This window comes from Branchiostoma belcheri, unplaced genomic scaffold (genome assembly GCF_001625305.1).
Source record: "Branchiostoma belcheri isolate BF01 breed outbred unplaced genomic scaffold, Haploidv18h27 scaffold9, whole genome shotgun sequence".
Classification (NCBI taxonomy): domain Eukaryota; kingdom Metazoa; phylum Chordata; class Leptocardii; order Amphioxiformes; family Branchiostomatidae; genus Branchiostoma; species Branchiostoma belcheri.
The window spans coordinates 2,741,480-2,764,348 of NW_017804575.1; the positions used below are offsets into that span (position 1 = coordinate 2,741,480).

Genomic DNA, 22,869 nt, shown 5'->3' on the forward strand with positions numbered 1-22,869 from the left:
TTTCTCCTCAATTTTGTGGAACTGTCGCAAGGGTCTGTGCGGCTGCCATTCGGCGCCACAAGGTGACCTCAATACGACTTTCCCCAACCGAAGTTAGGTACCCAATTCACACCTGGGTGGAGTGAGGAAAGTCGTGTAAAGTGCCTTTCCCAAGGGCACAACGTCGGGCGCGTGTTCAGACATGTCCCGGGTACGACTCGGGTTCGAACCCGGGTCTCCCGGTTCACATTCGGAAACCACATGTAAAGCGCTTTCACTGATTCCGTCTGAACAGGACCAAAGTGTATTTGTGTCTTTGTTCATTGAATAATGCGTCGCACGTTTGATGTATGGGATATTCTCATCGTTTTTTTTTCACGTATCGTTTGAAGGAACAGGAATAAACTTTATAGGGAAACAGTGTGACGCCTGGAGGGATTAAAACCAGCTCACAAAATTGGTCGTCAGAATCGGTTAATGTTACCTTGTCAAACGTGCGACGCATTATTCAATGAACAAAGACACAAATACACTTTGGTCCTGTTCAGACGGAATCAGTGAAAGCGCTTTACATGTGGTTTCCACCGGGGCAGGATTCAAGTGGCCGCATCTGAACGCTCCAAATCGCATTGAAAGCACCTCGATCCCAAACCACCTCAGGAGGTAATTTCGAACCGGTTTCACCGGATTTGCGTCTGAACGCAATGTGACTCCATCGGTTTACCTTACATATTAACAACTATGAATGCAGTTTAGAAGAATCGTGCTCGGGCACGGTTTGAAAGGAACGTGTGGCACGTGGACCAGATGTGAGGAATGTGATTTACCCGAATCGCAGTTCAGGCGTTTCCGTGTGAACAAGGCTAAAGTTATTGAAAACAGTAGAGGATTCAGCCCGCTTGTTTCAAAGTTACATTCAATCAATAGTTCGTGCTTATAAATCTGCCATTCTCCTTCAGTCTCTAGTGTCACTGACGAAAGGTAGTGGATGCTACCTGAACGTCTGACCGTTTCCAAAATTATTGAGTAACTGTTTTTTTTTGCGTATCTTAGACCGTGTTTATGTGAAGTCACCCAAACCGCGATTCGGGTAACTCACATTCCTCACATCTGGTCCACGTGCCATACATTCCTTTTAAAACGTGCCCGATCACGATTCTCCGAAACTACATTCATTGTTGTTTGATGAAAACACGCTAGGTAGCGTGTCATTATTGTCGGAGGTCAACGACCTGCAGCTTGCTGATGCCCACCTCCCAGCGTATCTCGGCCGAATGCCGACGTGGTCCCGCCAGAGGCGGTGAAGCTCGTCCTAGAACGGACACATTATGTGACCATTACTACTCTTTAAGTTGCTGACACGTAAAATTTGGTATTGCATATCAATAAAGAAATATTACCCCGTAATCCACGACCAGGCGAAGTCACATTGAAATCACATTGCGTTCAGACGCAAATCGCGATGCGGGAAAACCGACTCGAAACCACCTCTAGAAGTGACTTGGGATCGAGGCGCTTTCAATGTGATTTGGAGCGTTCAGATGGAGCCACTTGAAACCGGCTTCGGGGTAAACCACATGTAAAGCGCCTTGGGTGACTTCACATAAACACGGCCTTAGTACCTGGATGTCTAACCTTCACCGGCCTGAGTGGAGGATTGAGCCTGCTTGCTTCAAAGTTATTGAAAACAGAATATTGTTGGAAAAGTGTCAAAAGGTAAGACGTATATATATATGATATCTGTAGAACAATAGGACGACGGCAAATTGATTTCAACATAGAAAGGCTCAATTAAAAAAAACGCCTCTGCTTGTTTACCGTGGAAGCTCTCCGACTAGTGCCGTGTATCTAAACTCACGCTCAGGTCCAGGTCCGGATTCAAGTCCAGAGGTTCGGACCTAAACCCAGGGCATATACAAAATACGGAAGGGACTTCTCAGTTAATATTTCCCATTGGAAAATGGGGCATCTTTACCGCAAAATTTTGTATATAGCGAGCACTGCACTACCAGGGTTTAGAAGCAAGATATGTTGTTTGAGGGGCATGTCTGGGCAAAACTGTGGCCACATAATTTACGGAGGCAGACACTTGATTGACGATGCCCAATGGCAATGTTTTCTTCATTTGCAGCGCAACGTTTTGAATATTGAAGTCCGGAACTATGTTCTAGCGAACCTGTACACAGCACTATCTCTGAGGGAAGAAAAACAAACAAACAGATCACGAAGAACCGCAGGCAAGATTCCCGCGCGTCTGTCCGTCTGGGGACAAAACATATCGTCCCAGCGATCTGTCAATCATCCGCACAACTGTCATGCAAGTCTCCCCGACATCCGGGCCGGGAAGTGATGATTACCGGGCCGTGGCGACAGAGTGACCAGGCGGGACGTATTCTCCAGAGACCCAGTAAAAAGCGGCGTCTTCGCTCCATCCTTTTCCCGGGTCTTAAAAGCTCCCCTCCGACCCGGGAGCGCTTGTACCCCATTAGTGAACAACTTGGGAGACAAGAGGCTTTACGCAGAAGACACCCTCCTTTGACTTAACCATTTGTCTTGCATACTAAAACGCCGGTTACAGTTTAGTACGGTTACAAGCAATTTTCAGAATTCAGAGAAGTGCGTCACGGATAAGTCCTTGACATTGTAAACGCGTCTGCAACGCGTTTAAAGTTAGAACTTTTGGTCCGACAGTAACACAAAAAATTCTCTCACCTAGAGCTTTCGACCAGTCACTCTGGTCTTCCTCAGTAGACTGACCCAGTGAGACTTGTCACGTGGCTTCTTTGAAGTGTGACGTCAACCCTGGGTCAAAGGTATCTGGTAGACGATGTCGGTCCCCGTCGCGGTTCAATGAAGGGTGTGCAGAAAAGTATTTTCAAGATCGTCCCAAGTTTGCTTATTCTTTTGATCTTGATCTCAATCTTACGCCTTATGAGTAACAGGATAGAAGTGGTGAGGTAAAGCATGGTTGTGTAAAGGTTAATTTTATACTCGCGAATACAACAATCTATCAATGCACGCAATGTCGACCGTCTGGGTCTCTGTTACACTTACTAGAAGCTTTTCAAAGTTCTACACCTTTCTAAGGGGGACCGCAAGCCCTTTTCCGTAGAGCGTAATCGGCCGTTTTAATTCTACGTAGAGCGTAGACGGACCGCTCTAATATTTTTGCGTAGAGCGTATTCGGCGTTTTAATTCTACGTAATGCGTTGTAGCCACTTGCAATTTATTTATCGTAAAGCGTAATCGAGAGGTTTCTGAATTCAGCGTAGAGCGTTGTCGGGACCCCCCCCCCCCCCTTGCAGGTCCTCTTCTAAGTTCTCGTACTTTCGCGGGTTATTCATAAGTATTTCTCCCGACGGAGCGTTTTGTCAGAAGACAAGACGGCACTCGGGAAGAAAGTTTCAAGCGTCAAAGACTCTTTTCTAAAGCGTAAAGAAGATAAATGTTGCCAGGTTGCCGTCAGTGGCGTCTGATTAGCGCCGCCGAAACCTTCACGAATAATCGCGGCAGACAGATACTGAAAGCGGGCGGCGGCACCGGATTCTGCCCATCACCGGCTGACGAATACGTTTCCCCCTAACAAACGACGCCAACGAAGAAAGGAAACCACGAGGGGATGACGAATTGATTAATAACTTCGTTAGAGGCAAGTTTGCGATAAGACTTGGTCTTGAATTTGATCCATGGAGGCCGACGCGTTTTTGTCGCCAATTACACCAGACGTTCTGGCACGCAGGAGTCCTGAACATTTTTGCCTCCATGAAAAATGGAGGTATTGTTTTTGGCGCGTCTCTCTCTCTCTCTCTCACATGTATGTGTGTGTGTGTGTGTTTCCGCACACTTGTAGTCAGCATAACTTCAGAACGCCTTTATGGATTGTGATGATATTTGGTATGTTGGTAAGTCTTAGGAAGACAAACGTCAAGGTCAAATATGGGCCTCCTGGTGGCTGACCTTGGTACTGAAGCAGAACTTCCGGGAAAACAGATGTGCGGGGTGGCAGGGAAAACAGATGTGCGGGGTGGCAGGGAAAACAGATGTGCGGGGTGGCAGGGAAAACATGTCCGGTTTGATTAATGAGGTTCTCCCTCGGGAAAGGACCACATAACCATATCCAGGCCAAAGGTGCTACTGTGTGCTTCAAACCAAAAATCTTTGTTATTTGTTCTGTACTGTAGTGTAGTGTACTGTGTAAAAACATTTAGAAAAACTCATATATTTCATGGAGGTATGAAATCTCCGAATTCTTGTTTTACCTGTAAAATTTCGCATTCAGGACAAGTAGGTTGGCATTCCGTTCTTAAAGTCAAAGTAATCACATAACAATGATTACGGATGGTCTCAGGAGATAACTTTAAGCAGCAATTACTGGTTCTCATCGTTTCTGTAATTGTCTTTGAAACTGTCCACGATTTCACGATCAAACACGCACTATTGGACCTTGTCGTGGGTGCATGATACATTTCAAAGCCATACTGTTTCAATAGTATGATTTAATCACCAACCAGCCAATGAAAAGAAAGATGACGTTCCAAACCCTGCCTTGCCTTGACGTAAACTCCCCAGTGTTTATTAGGACATGTTGATTTGATGATATGGATGACATCCTCTGGGAACCCCAAAACTGATGCGAGCGTGCGAATAAAAAAAGTTTGGCAAAAAAACGTTGCCTTCGTTATGAAATCTACGTGGTCATGAAGGTTGAACAAATGACTAAATACATGGAGTACTATGAAATAAAGACTGAACTTTAATTTCCAACACTAGATATAGAATTGGGACTTACCCCAAATTTTCGGTTGACTCCATCAACCTTGTTCACGGAATGGACCCGTCTACTCTTGGAACGTGACGTCAGAGACACGTGACCGTAGTAGCGGGTCATACGTGCCAGATAACTTGTGTCGCCCCCCGTCTCTGTTCAGGGTAGGTCTGTGAGCTCTTATGTAGACTGCCTCCTTAACTCCTCTTGCAAAGAAGTCCGATTCAGAATCAAGGATTTTAACCCCTTCTAGAGATACTGAATGTCCCGGGGACTCAATGTAAATATGTTGTGAGACTTCTGAGTTTACAGAACTCGGACGTTGGTGTTCCAGGAATCTCGTTTTTAATGCACGTTCTGTCTCACCTATGTATGTCTCCTTACATGGACCCTTCCTGGTTTGACCCTGGCACTTGATGTGGTACACTACTCCACACCTGTTTTCCTTTGGAGTTTTGTCTTTCGGTGCCACCAGAATATTCCTAATCGAGTACTATTTAATTGGCATGGTGAATAATAGACTCTTCATTTTCTTTCCTTCACACTTTCTTCTTGTCCTTTGGAATCAATTTTGGCATTCTGCGACATAAGTATCGTTTTCCAATATATATATTTTTTTTCAATTCACGTCGTATATTTGCTCACTTTGCAGCTACTTTGTACGATTTACAGTATGGTCAAAACCATTTTTTTTAAAACGGACGCAAAATTCATGCGCGCGTGGATGTCATCCATATAATCAAATCAGCATGGCCTAACGCTAAAGAATGGAACACTTCTTCCAAAGGGGTTGTGAGGAAATGTTCACGAACTAGAACTATCTCCATGAAGGGGATTACAGCTATCAAGAACGACGATTAGGCCACGCCGACTTAATTTTATGGATGACATCCTCTGAAGACCCCTAAACTAGTGCGCGCGGGCGAATAAAAATGCTTCTAAACCACAGGGATACAAAGCTGGTATTGTGAATTTGCGGCAGTACTTAGCGACGTATACGACAAGTCGGCACATGCTGACTTTTTGCGGAATTTATGAATCGGCACTGTAGGTATGTACTGAGTTCTTGAGTCATGGAGCTTTGGTAGCCTGGCTGCCCGTCTCCGAATTGTCGCTAACTACCATGGACTAACCAGGCCAGAGCCTCGGAGGACGTGCCCCCCCCCCCTTTTTTTGAGAACAGACGAAAATCAATGCGCGCGCGAATGTCATCCATAAAAATTACTTGCTGTGGCCTTAGTTCGTACGCAATTCGAGGATTCAGACCAAGAGGGAGGGCTCAGAGATACAGAGTGATTTTCCGGCTCTTATACTCCAAAGGGGAGGGTTAATCTTTTCCAGAAGGGCGCGTATCCTCATCAGCGGGCGATTGATTCAAACGGCCCGCTTTACGACTCGGTCTCTCATTAAAGTTGCAGGACAAAAAGCCGTTAAAGGGAGCCCGGTTTGAAAGCGACCACTCAGACTGACGGTTCTTTACGACCACGGAGAGGTTCCTCCGCGCACATGAAATGTGAGATAACGAAATTTTAGCGATGATAAGAGTCATTCCGTAACAAGGTGGACCGGTACAGAATCCCCACTCACTTGTATATATATGTCAGCAATACGTCATTCAGGGCTTGAAACTACCTGTACCAACACTGTCATGAAAGTTCATCTTAATTGGTAGTTACATGTTTAAAGTTAAAAATGTTGGTCCAACACAAAAAAATTCTCTCACCTAGAGCTTTCAACCAGTTACTAGTACTCTGGTCTTCATCAGTAGACTGTACACTGTAGTAGTACATTGAACCGAGACGGGGGTCGACATCGTCTACCAGATACCTTTGACCCAGTGTTGACGTCACACTTCAAAGAAGCCACGTGACAAGCTTCACTGGGTCAGTCTACTGAGGAAGACCAGAGTGACTGGTCGAAAGCTCTAGGTGAGAAAATTTTTTGTGTTGGACCAAAAGTTTTAACTTTAAACATGTACCAACACTGGTACAGGTAAGAATGAAAACTGCACCAGACAAGGTTTACCTGCACCACTCAGAATTTAGGAAATATGAATCATACTAAAACCGTTAACTTTTTTTATGGATACCGACACTGGTACAGGTAAGAATGAAAATTACCTGCACCAGACAAGTTTTACGTGCACCACTCAGAATTTATATAGGAAATATGGATCATACTAAAACTGTTAACTTTTTTTGGATACCGACACTGGTACAGGTAAGAATGAATAAAAATTACCTGCACCAGACAAGTTTTACCTGCACCACTCAGAATTTATATAGGAAATATGGATCATACTAAAAACTGTTAATAAACAATTGCCATTACTTTTTCTATGTCATAGGTGGTATCAGTCAGAACAGCATATAAAAAATCAACATACATCTATAAAACCCCAGTACATGAATCAGTGCAGGTTTATATAATTGCAGGTAGATAGAAATATCTGCACAGCTCCAATTTTTATATTTACCTGCACTAACGTGCATATGCTGGTGGTATTTCAAGCCCTGCATGTAATAGTGAGAGTATTAAAGGTCAATACAATGTAAGATATATGGCAATTTTCTTAGTCAATTTCCCAAAACTAACTAAACCCTATCTCAGTGTATATATAGTAGCATATGCAAATATACTATATAACATCATCCTTCTAGGTCTGGCATAAATTAGCGCCACCCGAAAACAATACTTCCATCCCGGAAGTAATAATGCCTCTTTCTGCAACACTACCAGTAGCGTTGCGTATTTTGATACAGAAAACCAATGGCTATAAACCAGGAATTTGAACCCGCGACCTTATAATCAAAATACGTGATTGTAACGGGAAATGTTTTTTTGGATCCTGATATCACAACCATAGTAGAACCAAGATACACTCTGTATCTGTATCTATGTATCCGGTAGAACCGCCCTTCGGCGTAACACGCCTGCTTCGCAGGCACGCGGCGCGGCGGCAGCTGGCTACATCACACCGAACGACATTACACCTGTATACCAGCCTTTCTAGTCTAACTGTAACTGTTGTTTAAAGCTATCTAGTGAAGATGCCATAACTGTACTTGGTGACAGCTAGTTCCACTCTACTATAGTTCTAGGGGAGAAAACGATTTTTACCACCTCAATCATTGGTTGATAACTCTAGAACTTTAGCACTACTATTTCTTATTCCTCTCTGGGCTACTTCTCGATAATTAGTCATTGTTATGTTCACCAGTGTAGATCATTATTTGCAAAATTATGCCCGAAGGCTAATTGCTTTTACAGTCAAAGGTACTATTCGGTACAATATAATAATAGGAGACAGACAAGTACTGTCTGCAACTTCTACTACTACGCTAGGTGAGGTTTGACTTCTTCGAAGGTAGTGGATAATGAATAGTCCCACGTTCTGCATAACGAGTCAATGGGTTTTGTGATCTTAGTAGAAACGTAGTCTTTTGGTGATCTTCTAAATGATGAAAGGATGGAGAAATTGTGGTAACTGTCTGGAATAATCTGTTTCTGTGTACTATGTAAACTTCGCATTAGTGACCATCCCTTACGTATAGAATCCGGCAGGCATAGCCGTACCCCTCTGAAAGATAGAACGTGCGAATTCTGTATATCATTTATATGTTGAAAACGAGATACACTTTCTACTTGACTGTACATTATATAATTATAAAGATGAACGCCAAGAACTACTCGATATTTTACATTTAGACAAGATATGCAAGAAAATGTCAAAGCAGGACACGTTTAAACACTTGATGTCATGCAAGAACGAATGTACAGTAGACAAACTATGAATGTACAGTAGATACAGTAGACAAACTATGTAATTATGTTTCCAAATGTTTCAAAAAGAGAGAAGAAAGGGCAACTAACAGTAGATGATAGGTAGTAATAATGTATAAATTCCTAGCAATTAGCATTAGAATATAGCGTCCCAGTATGCAATACTCATGTTTTGCATACTGCATGTCCTCTTGTGCATTTAGACCATCTGGGCAAGAACATGCAATAAAGATTCATATTATATTATATCATATCATATCATATAAACACAACATGAGGGGGTCCGTGTTGCATAGGGGAAAGCGATGATGTGGTGACGGGAAAGTTTCCATTGTGCGTGCGAAACGGCCCGGTTTCTGGCTATGGGAGGGGTCACTACTATATACCGGAATCCCATTAAATCATAGTGAAGGTGATATAAATTATTTACTCCGCGAAATCAATTACCGAAACATCAACTGCTTTTAAATCCATAAAGAGAAGGGTTTTTATTATTCATATTCGCCCCCCGGAGAGCTTGTCGACTTCAACTCTGGAACTGATTTTTCGCACGGAAACGTTTTCTTTATCTGACTGAATGGAAAGAAAAGAATAGGTTCATTCATTGATAAGATTGGAGCCAAGATGACGTGGCAATGCGGGGTTGATGAAAATACGACTGTTAGTGGAATTCGCTGGAGAGGGAAGCTGGTTTCTTCACAAAAGTCTTCAAGTACTGGAACATAATGTTCTTGTGACATATGTTTACCTGGCTCGCGTTTTGGCAACTACGATGTACACTTGTCCAACGCGACCACGACCGGCACTATTTGGGATCGCACTATGATGGTCCACTCTGCCTATGACAACCGCGTCATTTTCAAGCGTGTGACAGAAAAAAGTTTTCGTGATAACTAGCGAAAAGTCTTGATGGAATCGGCCAGTTTGCCATTGATTTTGACAGCATGACAGTATTTTCGCAATGTACATGCAGAAAGGCGCCGGCCGGGCCACTTTCGATCAATTTGGCAGTCTATTGTAAAGTGGGTGGACATTTTGCTGCAATTTTCTTGTCCGAAACGATACTTCCGTCCAGGAAGTAATGAATTAATAAATGACTAGAAACGCAACATTTGCAAAGCAAATGCATAATGTTCACCTTCGCATATGGCCTGCTCTGTTAATTCCTACTCAAATACATTCATATGTATGATCAGACAGGAGTATAAATCCCTCCTGCTATAAAATTGCAACATGATGTAACCCAACACCAGTTACCATGGTGAGAGACGTCAACAAATCAGGTCATTGGCCAGGTCATAGGTCAGTGTTTGGAACGGTAGAAGAAGAGGAAACGTAGCAAAAACAATAGGTTTTCCTTTGGTAAACATAAATATTCCTTGCCACACTCCTTCCTGTTTCTTTCTCAGAAATCAGAACTGCTTCACGGTCAGTCAAGGTAGTCCGACTAAAAATGACTCACCGCCGTCAGGGGGATTACGTCATTTTAACAGAACGCCCATTTTCCAAGTTTACGTCCATCCTAATCTCTAGGCTCGGTCACTTGGGTTTACGGCCGCTCCCCCGCACCATGAATTTCCTGCAAACAAAGCAGCCATTCATCCCCACTTCAAACAAAGTCTGTAAACCCAACTGTAACATATGGGCCGTTACATCGGTGTCAGTGGAATAGTCTGCCGAGATTGTCGGCCTAGAATTGGAAAAAAACAGCCGCGAGGCACAATTCATTAATTGCGATAGTGGTTGGTGCAAGTGAAGAAAAAAGTTTCGAAGGTATTTTTTCATAGCTCTGCATATTTTTTATACAATATAGAGTAACGCCTGTACGTGTTTTTTTTCACATTTTTTACATGTGCAAGAAGTATTCATGGTTGATAAAATAACCATCATATGGACATGAAAATATTGATCAAACTAGAAATTTAACATTTGCAAAGCAAATGCATGTTTACCTTCGCATATGGTCTGCTTTGTTAATTCTTACTCAAACACATTCATATATATGGCCAGACATGAGTCTAAATCCCTCCTGCTATAAAATTGCAACATGATGTAACCCAACACCAGTTACCATGGTAACAGACAGTCTGGTTCAGGTCATAGACCTTTTTGGGTCGGCGAAGAAGAGGAAACGTAGCAAAAACAATATGTTTTTCTTCGGTAAACATACTAACCACTTGTTTAGCCTTTTGTTAAAAGGTACGTTGTGAATAAAGAACTTTGTTATCTAATCATTCAGAAACCTGATGCAATTGACAGGTATTGGTAAAGCCTGTTTACAAACATTTGTTCCGGTCTATTTGGAAAGACTATGGCTTCGTGTCCAGGAAGAAGAGTTTATAAAGCGTGCGGCACGAGGTTAAAATAGATTGATGGACATCATCTCCTGTTATGGGCGTATTTGACATTTCATGATCATAACCTGTCCAGAATGACCCTTCGTTTGCCTACAATACTCGTGGGTCAAACTTAATGTTAGTGGGGAATAAAAACATATGGCAGCGACCATCTGTTATCCGCCCTACACAGCCGCGTCCCAGGAGAAACCTTAAAGAACGGCAGAGCTCTCAGTCAGATCAATCTAGACTGCAGGGTGGCCACACCACTGCTGTTGCAGTCCAAAACGTGTTCCATCCATTCCAAAATCTTATTACTATCAAGTGGAATGCATGTTGAATTCCAAAACGTCATCCATTCCAAAACATGAATTTTGTAATCATGCGTTTTGATTCTAAACTAAAACCTAATCTAAACACACGCACAGACAGACAGACAGACAAGGCTTACTTGACAGGTAAAAAAGGGGGGACCCTGTATATACAAAGCATAGATACACTGAAAATTATAAATAAGCAAGTAATAGAAAAGGCAACTTAACGTGAGGTCCATACAGACCATCTGATTTTTTTTATGTTTACCTTCGCAAAAGGAAAATATATTGTTTCTGCACTGTTCCTCCTCTTCTTCTTCTCCAAACCAAAAAAGTCAATGACCTGGACCAGACGTCTGTCACCATGGTAACTAGCATTGTAGCAGACAGTCTGTGGTGTTGGGTTACATTATGTAGCAGGACAGAGCGAGAGTGGTTGCCAATCATATTTTATATATGAATATGTTTGAGTAACAATAAACAGTAGTTTGTTAGGCTAGACCAATTTGTGAATGTTACCCTTTCTATTTTTTTGTATTCTCACAGCTTCAGATCATCTGCACAAGTGTTAAGGCCTGATCACAACCCGCCGTACGTGCTTCTGCGTGCTGTCTACGTGCAAAAACGTGGGCAAACGTAGGGCATCCGTGCGTGGTGAGTACCGCCTCCGTACGGAATCCTACGGATTTGGGAGCACGCAGACACACCGTAGAACTTTAAGTGCATGTAAACTTTTTTCTGCGTGCGGTCTGCGGATTCACCACCCGTGCGTGCGAGTACGAGCGACGCGCGTGCCCCGTACGTACCGTACGGAAGAAGCACGTATGAGTACGGCCTCCTTACGGTAAAGTTGCAATCGCACAGAGACCGTACGTTGTAAGCACGTACAACTCACTTACCACTCGCGCAACGAGCGATGCACGCAACCGCCAGACGTGGCGTGCAGACCACACTCTTACACTTTGCGCAACCGTGCGAGTGACGTGCGAGTGACGTGCGTAGACGCCACTCCTTCCCCACATTTCAGAAAAAATGTAGCAGACGTAGCCTCCCAAAAAACGTACCGACAAAAAGCACGTACGGCGGGTTGTGACCAAGGCTTTAGATATTCTGCGCAGGAAGCGTTTTTGGCTATCCTTACAGGCAATTTCCTGCCGCTCAATACATCACCTGTAGACAATATACTGACAGTGGGCGTGCGGTATGAGACTCCGGGGTTTGATAGTTGATATCATACTTGTGTAACGTTAGATATGAAATCTCTTCTCCCCACGTGTAACGCTCTAGCGCTCCCCCGAGCTTCGGAAGCCGATTAGCAACGAAGGGGCTACGGTATGGATTCTGCCGCCTACACGTCCTCAATTGTCCTCAATCGTTCTGATAAAGATATGAAGAAAACACGGAGTTTTATGAGAAAAGGATGTTCCTGATCTTCAATCAAACGAACCATTCACTGGCAAAACGTAACTATCTCTAGATGCAGACGCGTTGTTCCCACATGGCAATTGCCATTGCTTTCGGTTACTGTGAGCAATCGGGTACTTTACATTATGAAAAATCTAAACTGTTCTCCAACTCGTGAATTTCACTCACCGGAATTTTCGACTGAATCACTCAGTCTTCCTCAGCTATCTGACCCAAATGCTGTGGAAACGTGATTTTCCCACGTGTGACGTCAGCAAAGGGTCAAAGGTTTTCTGAAGTCGATATCGCCCCCCGTCCCGGTTGAGCGAAGGTTGAAGTGCCCTGATGAGCTAATACCATCATCAGTGATCCTGCGGATAGAATGTGTCCACAGTGTGATAGAAGAACTTTATTGCACAACAGATGCAACGGGTACAACGTATGGCAAAATATACACACATAGTTGGTGATGCTAACAATATCTAACAGTTCTAAGAGATGACATTTCTAACTGTTCTAAGTTAGAATCTGATCTACTTTCATATACAATGTATAACAATAAAGAGATACTAATCTAACTCTATTGATAGTAATATAATATTGTGTCAGGAACGTATCACATATTCTCGTTTTGTCAGCGAATTGTGTATAAATTGGCCACATATGTGGATATACTGAGTACTGGTAGGGCATGATAGGAGTATATTGAACATCTCTGTCTTTGTTTGGGGGTAGCGTTAAATCTTGTCTTACATGTAATATACTGTAACAATTTTCGCCGGTCTTCATCATAAGTTGGACAATCTATTATAAAATTATACGAATGACGAATGTATTCCGTATCACGTTCACTTTGTATGTCTCCCGCATCCTGTTATAAATATGTAATTTCTATCCCCAGGGTACCGAGATACCCACGATAACGGGTACGGGTCAACTCGCCAGCACTTTTCGGTACTTTACAGATAACGGTTCGCTGTTCCGCTTTTATGCAAATGAGCAAACTTTTTGAAATCCCTACGTCATGGTACCCCCCACACGATGATTGGCTGAATGTCACCATCTCATGTTTTATGCAAATGAGCGAACTTTTTAAAATCCCTACGTCATGGTACCTCCCACGCAATGATTGGCTGAATGTCACCGTCTCATGTTTTATGCAAATGAGCGAACTTTTTAAAATCCCTACGTCATGATCATGGTACCTCCCACGCAATGATTGGCTGAATGTCACCGTCTCATGTTTTATGCAAATGATTCCTCAACGCGTACTAAAGCGAAAGCTTCCCACAATAGTTCATCTCATGATTTAGGGGGATCTTTTATCGGTCAATGCACCTTCTATTATCTTCTATTATCAATGGCCCACGTTGCTAAGTCAAACCCAGTAAAACTAGTACCATGTATGTAGAATATAGTATAATGCTAGAAGTAGATATTGTCTCACATACCATTGTATTTTCTTTCTTATGTTGTTTGTATTTGCAATAAACTTTGTAAACTTTCTGCTAATAATGATATCAAGCACGAATGAGATCAAGTCTTCATGTGTTCTGTTAGAAATATTCTACATCATAGCTTCCAAAACTAATATTAAATTACCCCATTCAAAACCAGGTATCTTCAATATGCTCCTCTCATGCCCTACTCAGATCTCGATGTACGTTGGAAAATGCATATCTGAATCACTACAAAAGCGACACCATATTGTAAATAACTGGCATATCTCCTGAATTACAGAATGTAATAATACTCTTCTTAAGGAAACACAATAGATTAGCTTTTTATGCTTTTAGACATTGATATGCAAATTCAGTTTCATTATCATTTATATCATTTGTCATATTTATTTAGTATGTTTTCTTAAATTTATTAGCCTGTTTCCGTTTCTTTTATCATAACTACCTTTTGATTGTACTTAAGTTTTTGTATTATTGCCTTTATTACTATGAGTTGTGGCTCTTGGTTTGACAAGTTTGTTTTATTACCACCTTACTGAGTTGCGGCATTATATAGTACTTTTACTTTTATTTGTACTAAGTTGACTTTAATTTGTACTTATAAGTTGACTTATCATTTTGTTATATCTGTTATTTTCTTGTATATTTTATTTATGTATGTCTGCAGGGCACATTGAAAAACGCCTTAGTGGCGATATGTACACCCTGGGTAAACAAACAAATAAACAAATAAATAAAATAAATTATTATGGATTGCATGGCTCTGTTAGAAATATACCTAACACATAGTTCATTTATTTACCCTTGTTATTTCTTTTTTGCCATACATTGTACCAGTTACAGTTGTTGAGCAATAAAATAAATGTTTCAGAAAGAGAGAAGAAAGGGCAACTAACAGTAGATGATAGGTAGTTTATAGTATTATTGTAATGTATAGATTCCTAACACTTTTGCATTAGAATTAAGCGTACCAGTATGAAATACTCATGTTTTACATACTGGACATCCTCTTGTGCATTTAGCCCATCTGGGCAAGAACATGCAATAAAGATTCATATCATTTAATAAAGATCTGTATCTGTATCTGTATAGCCGATATAACCGCCTTTCGGTGTAACACACCAGCTTCGCAGGCACGCGGCGCGGCGGCAGCTGGCTATATTACACCGATCGACTTGTTACACCTAACCCTTGAACTTCTAGCTCTAGACATTGTTTAAAGCTATCTATTGACAATGCCCCTACTGTACTTGGTGACAGTGAGTTCCACTCTGCAACATGTGTGTTCCACTCTGCAAGATGTGTGTTCCACTCTGCAAGATGTGTGTTCCACTCTGCAAGATGTGTGTTCCACTCTGCAAGATGATTTGATTTTAGATCTCCTGGTTGGACGGTTTTCTAATTTTGTTCTAAGAGTGAAACTTGTGTCTGTGTCTCTTTACCTGTGAACTCTCCCGGATTAAGACTTAAAAGAAAAGAAGAGGTGGCGCCGCCTTGACGCTACAATCCCCTGTCACCCTGCGTTTAGCGTCACATTCCTCTTACGTACTTTCAGGTCGTTCATCTTTCTTCAGACGCTAAGAAGCCCAGAGTGATAGATATGTTTGCGAAGCTCTTCCGACAGCCTATCTGATAGCTCTACTTTGGGATGAGGCTCAGTGTTCATCAAAGCAGTATTGTTGGGAAACGTGTAGGAGCGGAAGAGTTTAAGAGAGTGATTGACGCACGCGAGCTCCGCGAATGCGACACTAATCCGGATTAATCTCGCTGGATTTCCTGATCTTCGCGTAGGCGTCGTCGGTGATTACATGCATCTCTGTGCGTTTATCTTGAGATTAGGGCACAGAAAAACACGGTAGACGTCGTGTAAGCCGCCGGATATATATTGTGTACATTTACGTGATACGTTGTGATTTTTAATCATTGTGGTTGAGTAAGATCTTGTTTTTTCAAAACCTGTACATATTGTTTTCTTCTTATATGCGCGTCAATTAGCCCCATTAATATAAGTAAATATTATTAACACAACACAAAAAACAAGAAGTTCCGTAATATCATCCAAAACTACGATTATGAAACATACCATTTCTTTTTTTACCGTTACTAAGAAACAAGAAGCCGAATTTACTTTGGTGTAGTTACTTGACAATGTATATAATTTATTTAACGTTATCTGTATTCTATTCTTTAATTGTGAACTGTACAAACCCAGTAGGTATGCGTGTACAATAAATGTCTTTATTCATCCAAAAAAAACAATGATTTCAACATAAAATATGTTCCTGAGAATTCATATTATTGTAAGAAGGAATCGCAGACATGAGTGTGAACTATCTTGTAAGAGTAGTACAAAATACTTATAAAACTATATCCTATATTACCAGTTAGGCCATGTTGATTGGATTATATGGATGACATCCTCTGGGAACCCTAAAACTGACGCAAGCGTGCGAATAAAAAAAAGTTTGGCCAAAAACACTGTCCTTAATTATGAAATCTACGTGATCATTAAGGTTGAACAAATGATTAACTAAACACACAGAGTATGGTATGGTGAATAATAATAGACTATTCATTTTCATTTCAATCTTCACATTTTCTTCTTTTCTTAAATTGATTTCGGCATTCTATGGCATTAGTATCGTTTTCCAGTACATTTTTTTGCAACATACGACATATATTCGCTCATTTTGTACGATTTACAGTATGGTCGAATACAATTTATTTTATTTTATTTTTTTGAAAACAGTCGAAACTTCATGCGCGTGCGGACGTCATCCATATAATCAAATCAACATGGCCTAAAAAGTAATGATACTGGAAGTGGAAAAAAACGCCGTCGGCTCTCTGGGGGGCTCGAATTATAATCATACTCATATTTCTGTGAAATATAGCCGGAGACAGCGTTCAGGGGAAAATAGATACAGTGTAGCTTCAGTGTGATAACAAGGCCAAGCTACAAAAGCCCCTTGATGATCAGTTCCCTGCATTTCCGGTGGGAAGATTCCTTCCGGCAGGGTAAATGTTTTTTTGGCGGTTTTATCAGCAACCAGCGGTCGGTCAGACTTTCATTAGGCCACAGCAAGTAATTTTTATGGATGACATCAGCGCGCGCATTAATTTTCGTCTGATTTTGGAAAAAAAAAACAAGAAATTTTGTTGCCTTCCGGCAGTGGTGAACATGCCGGAAATGGGCAATAATGTCTGTTGCCATGCCGGAAGGTGGATGGCAGATAACTACGAAGAGAGGAGACAAGAAAAGGCTCTGATTTTATGTTTCGTTTTTTTTTACTTTGATGCAGTGAATATGTGATGTTCCCACTCAATCAAAACCATTTGTACAATGGTTGAGTGAAAATTTTAAAATGTAGGAACCTTGTTTTTTTCGGCCTGCCTTGTTTTTTTCGCCCGCTCGCATTAGATTTGGAGTCTGCGGAGGATGTCATCCATAAAACTTACTTGCTGTGGCCTTATTCCGGAGATGATAGATGTTTTGTACAGACGTGAGCGGTCATGGCTGACCTGGGAGTTTCATGGTATCTGAAACTCCAGAATGCCAGGGGGTCTCTTCGTAGTATCTGTTGGAACACTGCAGTATTGTTTTTAACTAGAAAGGTAACATTTGCATAGCAAATGCATAATGTTTACCTTCGCATATGGTCTGCTCTGTTTATTCTTATACTCAAACACATTCACATATATGGTGACAGGAGTTTAAATCCCTTCTGCTATAAAATTGCAACATTACGTAACCCAACACCAGTTACCATGGTGAGAGACAGTCTGGTTCAGGTCATTGGCCAGGTTAGAGGTCAATGTTTGGAACGGAAGAAGATGAAACAGAGCAAAAACATGTTTTCCTTCGGTAAACATAAAATTAACCTGCAAACGTCTTTGAAAGGCGTGCTGTCTGAAAGAAGGTATGCACCAGATTCAAAGTTTGTGATTTTTACCTTCCTCTATGACTATACTGTGAACCTGTACTGATCTGTTCTAATAATCAGTTTTTAAGTGTTTCTGATTCTATTATAAATAAGAAGTTAACAGTTTATTTTTAAGTACCATTTGTAATAACAAGAACGCAATTCAGCCTGTTGGCTGCAATGTATCTGTATCTGTATAGCCGGTATAACCGCTTTTCTGCGTAACATACCAGCTAATATTGTGCTTGTCTGTAACATTTTTACTTCTATGGACCAGCCCTAACTAGGGTAAATATATAAGCGGAACCACAGACAGCCATAATGAAAAACAATACATCCATTTTCATGGAGCTAAAAATTTGTGTTGCCGAAATCAGCCTTCTATATACCAATATGGGTGTTTTTTTAGGGGGGGGGAGTTTGAATAATAGGTTCTCCGTCCACTGAAATATTGTTCAATATCTATCCAGCCGAGCAGGCTAGGGGAAAACGTAACGCTACATGAACGACGCCAACTTCCCCGGAAACTGCTGGACTTTTATGGCAATAACCCGTCGCTTGAGTCAACCGCCAGAGAACGTCAGATTTTACGACCAATATGTCGTAAAACGGGGTTGAAGGGCTGATTGTATGTGGACATATTGAATGGCGTGGCAAATATCGGCCGGCTTATTGCACAGGCGATACCTTCTCTTTATGTATTGTTTCTTAATTTGCGCCTGACCATCTGGTTCGGAAGAAACGTGCTAGAGTAGCTTTGGTGGGCGGTTTCTTGGGGACAGTACTTTTTCAGTTTTAGTCCATTCACGTATACAGTGCAGTTCCTGGTGCACAATCTCTCTCTCTCTCACGTACACACATACACACACACACACACACACACACACGCACACACACATACACACACACACACACACACACACACACACACACACACACACACACACACACACACACACACACACACACACACATGCACACACACACACATACATACATACACATACATACACGCACACACACAAATACATACACACACGTTCACACGCGAGCGTACACACATACACACACACACACACACACACACACACACACACACACACACACACACATGCACACACACACACACACGCACACGCACACACACACACTGCATTTCATGATAAAAACATCTTTTGCTCAAATAACTGTGCCCTTTTCCTGAAGGACATTTTCGTCTTGATAATAATAAATATTCCTCTAGACATAGCCCTCTAGATTTCTGCTGGATTTCTTCCGGACAGGAACTGGTATATTCCTTTTTGACTCCATATTGGTACACAAACTGAAATATTCCCCTGGCTAGATTTCTAGGCACGAACCTAGGTACCGGATCCCACTCCCCCAAAAGCATGGCCGTCTCGTGTCGGATGACAGATCTGTTCCCGCCATTGATTGACCCCACATCGACACAACCGTCTGCCGAGTGACGTATGGCCCACCCAGACACGTCTGCGGCCGATGATTGACAGCCTCACTCAACGACATTTTCCCCTTATCCCGCGCGATGACGCAAGATTGACACCGCACCTGTCTGTAGTTAATGTTATCCGCCGTCTTACTCATATTGCACAGACGACGCCGTCAGTCACACGCCCACACAGAATCAGGGAGCCCGGCGTGTTGTCCTCCTATCCGCCCACATTCTTACGTGTTTGTGTGGTTCAGTTTATTATGTTTCCTGAAGAAAAACATATCGTTTTTGCTCTGTTTCCTCTTCTTCTTCTTCTCCAAAAATATAAGGTCAGTGACCTGAACCAGACGTCTGTCACCATGGTAACAGGTGTTGGCTTACATCATACTGCAATTTTATAGCAGAAGGGATTTAGACTCCTGTCTGATCATATAAATGGATGTGTTTGGGTAAGAATTAACAGAGCAGACCATATGCAAAAGTAAACATTATTCATCTGCTTTAATTTGCAAATGTTACCTTTCTAGCACTAGTTCTAAATTCGAGCTTGCTGGTCATTAACATTATCTATACTGATAGTCTGTTTTATTTATTTTTATTCATGAAGATTTACCACATTTGTGGAAGGATTGACATAACAGGTGACTATCACCTTTTCAAAGATGTCAACCCCGAGACCAGACTGTAAGGTTTGAACCACACACACCGGGAAGGTCCCCTACTCTTTTCGATAAGTGCGGTGGGTTCTTTAACGTGCGTGGGGTGTGGCTCTCCCAAACACGGGACCTCCATTTAACGTCCTATCCGAGGGACGTCCCTAGTCAAAGCTAGGTACTCATTTTCACCTGAGTGAAGTGAGGAAAGTCGTGTAAAGTACCTTTCCCAAGGGTACAACGTCGGGGCGCATGTTCGGACTTGTTCGGGTACCACCCGGAATCGAACCCGGGTCTCCCCGTTTCATAGTCCAGTGATGTACCACTACACCACACGACGATGTTTGAAGAGTAGATAAGGGTCGGATTATATTCATTGGTTACGGAAAGGCTGTCTTACATGCAGAGTTTGTCGGCGGCTGGTTCTGTCAAAACCGGCTCGAAAATTCCGCGACAGTATCTGTCCTTGGTGCTGAAATCGCGGAGTTATTACTTCTTTGTTTTTAGGTTCGTTTATGACCTATGACCCCACTCTCCTAGGCCAATCAGAAGAATAGACACCGTTAATACAATCATCTCCAGCTTCAACATAGTCTGAAATACAGTTGAAACTACTGAAAGGGTCGAGAGAACTGGAAGACTGATTTAGTCAAACGAAGCTTTTATACCATCAAATATTATATTTGATACTAAATACTAATCTTTTTTTGGAGATTTGAAAGAAAACATATAACAGATCTCTTACAACTATTTACAAAATTTACACACAAGGACCTCCAGCCGAAATTTGTTTGTAGATACAGGTTTTACAGCCAATTATCTCACCTAACCTTGTCTGAGCTCTGCAAAGCGTGAAGTACATATTGTGAAGTCGATAAGATCACGCGAAATCACCGCTTCTAATCAATGTATGCCGGTCCTTGGGAAAGTTACGTAACTGGGTGACGTAAAAAAGCCGACCGCTGTATTTGGAGATAAGGCCACACCAAGTAAATTTTATGGATGACGTCCTTTGGAGACCCTAAATCTAATGCGAGAGGGCGAAAAAAAAAACAAGAAGGGCCCTAAAAAACAAGATGCCTAGATTAGAAATATACTAAGAGACGACAAATGTTAGAACACAAATTGAATGAGGTGACACAGATTAACAAGCAAGGTACCGGATCCCGGATTCATCATCTATTCATCATCAAAACAGCAACAAATCAGGTGGAACAGCAGTTGTCGTCCTGTCCTGTTTCTTTCATCACATTTTTGCAGGCCTGCAGAAACAAAGCATGTGCTCTTTACCCATTTCACGTTACGGGTTTCACGTCAATCTAACAATTTGCGGCACTGTCGTGACTCTTTGGTCATAGTTACAGGAAGCGGAATTTCTTTTTTTTTTCTAGGAACAGGTCAAAATCAATGCGCGAGCGGACGTCATCCATAAAATTTACTTGGTGTGGCCTAACGATACATACATGATACAATGATACAGCTGCTCATTTATTGATCTTAATCAATGTTTACCGAAGGAAAACATATTATTTTTGCTACGTTTCTTCTTCCTCTTCTTCTTCTCCAAACCAAAAAGGTCAATGACCTGAACCAGACTGTCTGTTACCATGGTAATTGATTAGTGTTGGGTTACATCATGTTGCAATTTTATAGCAGGAGGGATTTAGACTCCTGTCTGACCATATATGTGTTTGAGTAAGAATTAACAGAGCAGACCATATGCGAAGGTAGACATTATGCATTCGCTTTGTAATGTTACCTGTCTAGTTGTATATAAAGTACACCCACAACTATGGTAGGTAACATAAGTTACGATGTCATGAAATAAAATAGGCAACTGTTACAACAAGCAAAAATGCTAACACTCTATAAGCTAAATCACGTGCCGTTTTTCTGTTAAGTCTGTATATTACAGAAAACAGTAACAATATAGAGTATACAGTGTCACATGACTGAAACATTTTGTTGTCTTTTTAGGTGGTATGGAAGATAAAAAATCATATTTTGCTTTAAAATGATCTTGTATGTTAAAATTAAAACAGCATATGTTCAATATGAAATGTCATAACTACGTAGCAGGAAATGGACTACCCTAAGCTACTCACCGGTGCAAAATAAATTCACCTGCACGCATGAAAGCATTCAATTCACAGCTAAAACAAATTTTCTCCCGAGTTGTGACCACGGGCTTCACCCTTCGTGGCGCTCGGCGTCCCTAATGGCCGTTGCCAGGGGTGATTACTCCGTAATTCCGACGGATGACTCTCTGACATCTCAGTAAGGCCACACCAATTTAATTTCTTGGTTAACGGATTTTTCTAGAAAAATAATGGAGCGGGCGGGCGAAAAAAAAAACAGGCCTAGGCATCCTATTATGGCCCAAAATGGTACGATAGGAGCCATGAAGTCAACACATCAACACACCAGGCTGGTTCAAAATTTAAACTATGAATTTTGAACTTGTAATGATACCACTGCATTGAAAGATGGAATAACTGTACCAACTAGGAAGAAAAGGACTGTTTTCAACTGTTCAGGGCAACATATGAGCATTTTGCAGTTGATTCTGACTTTTATTTTATTTTTTTGCAAATCAGAAACAAATGAAGCGGGTGAATACGTTAACCAAGAAATTAAATTGGTGTGGCCTAAGTACAACCGGCACCAGGTGCGCAGTCCTGGGAACGTGCGCCAACCCACCTGGGAACGAGGATCGAGCGGTCGCGTCGTCCCGCTAACAGGAAAACGTGATCTTCTTCTCATTACTTCCACGACTTCCCATCTCTGCGGAAACTTTTA

General features: G+C 41.8%; 1 protein-coding gene across 4 annotated transcripts in view; it reads left to right on the forward strand.

Annotated features, from left to right (window-relative positions):
- Positions 1 to 22,869, forward strand: part of LOC109487836 (carbonic anhydrase-related protein 10-like) — a 181,495-nt gene that overhangs the window by 12,393 nt on the left and 146,233 nt on the right. The window lies entirely within an intron of this gene.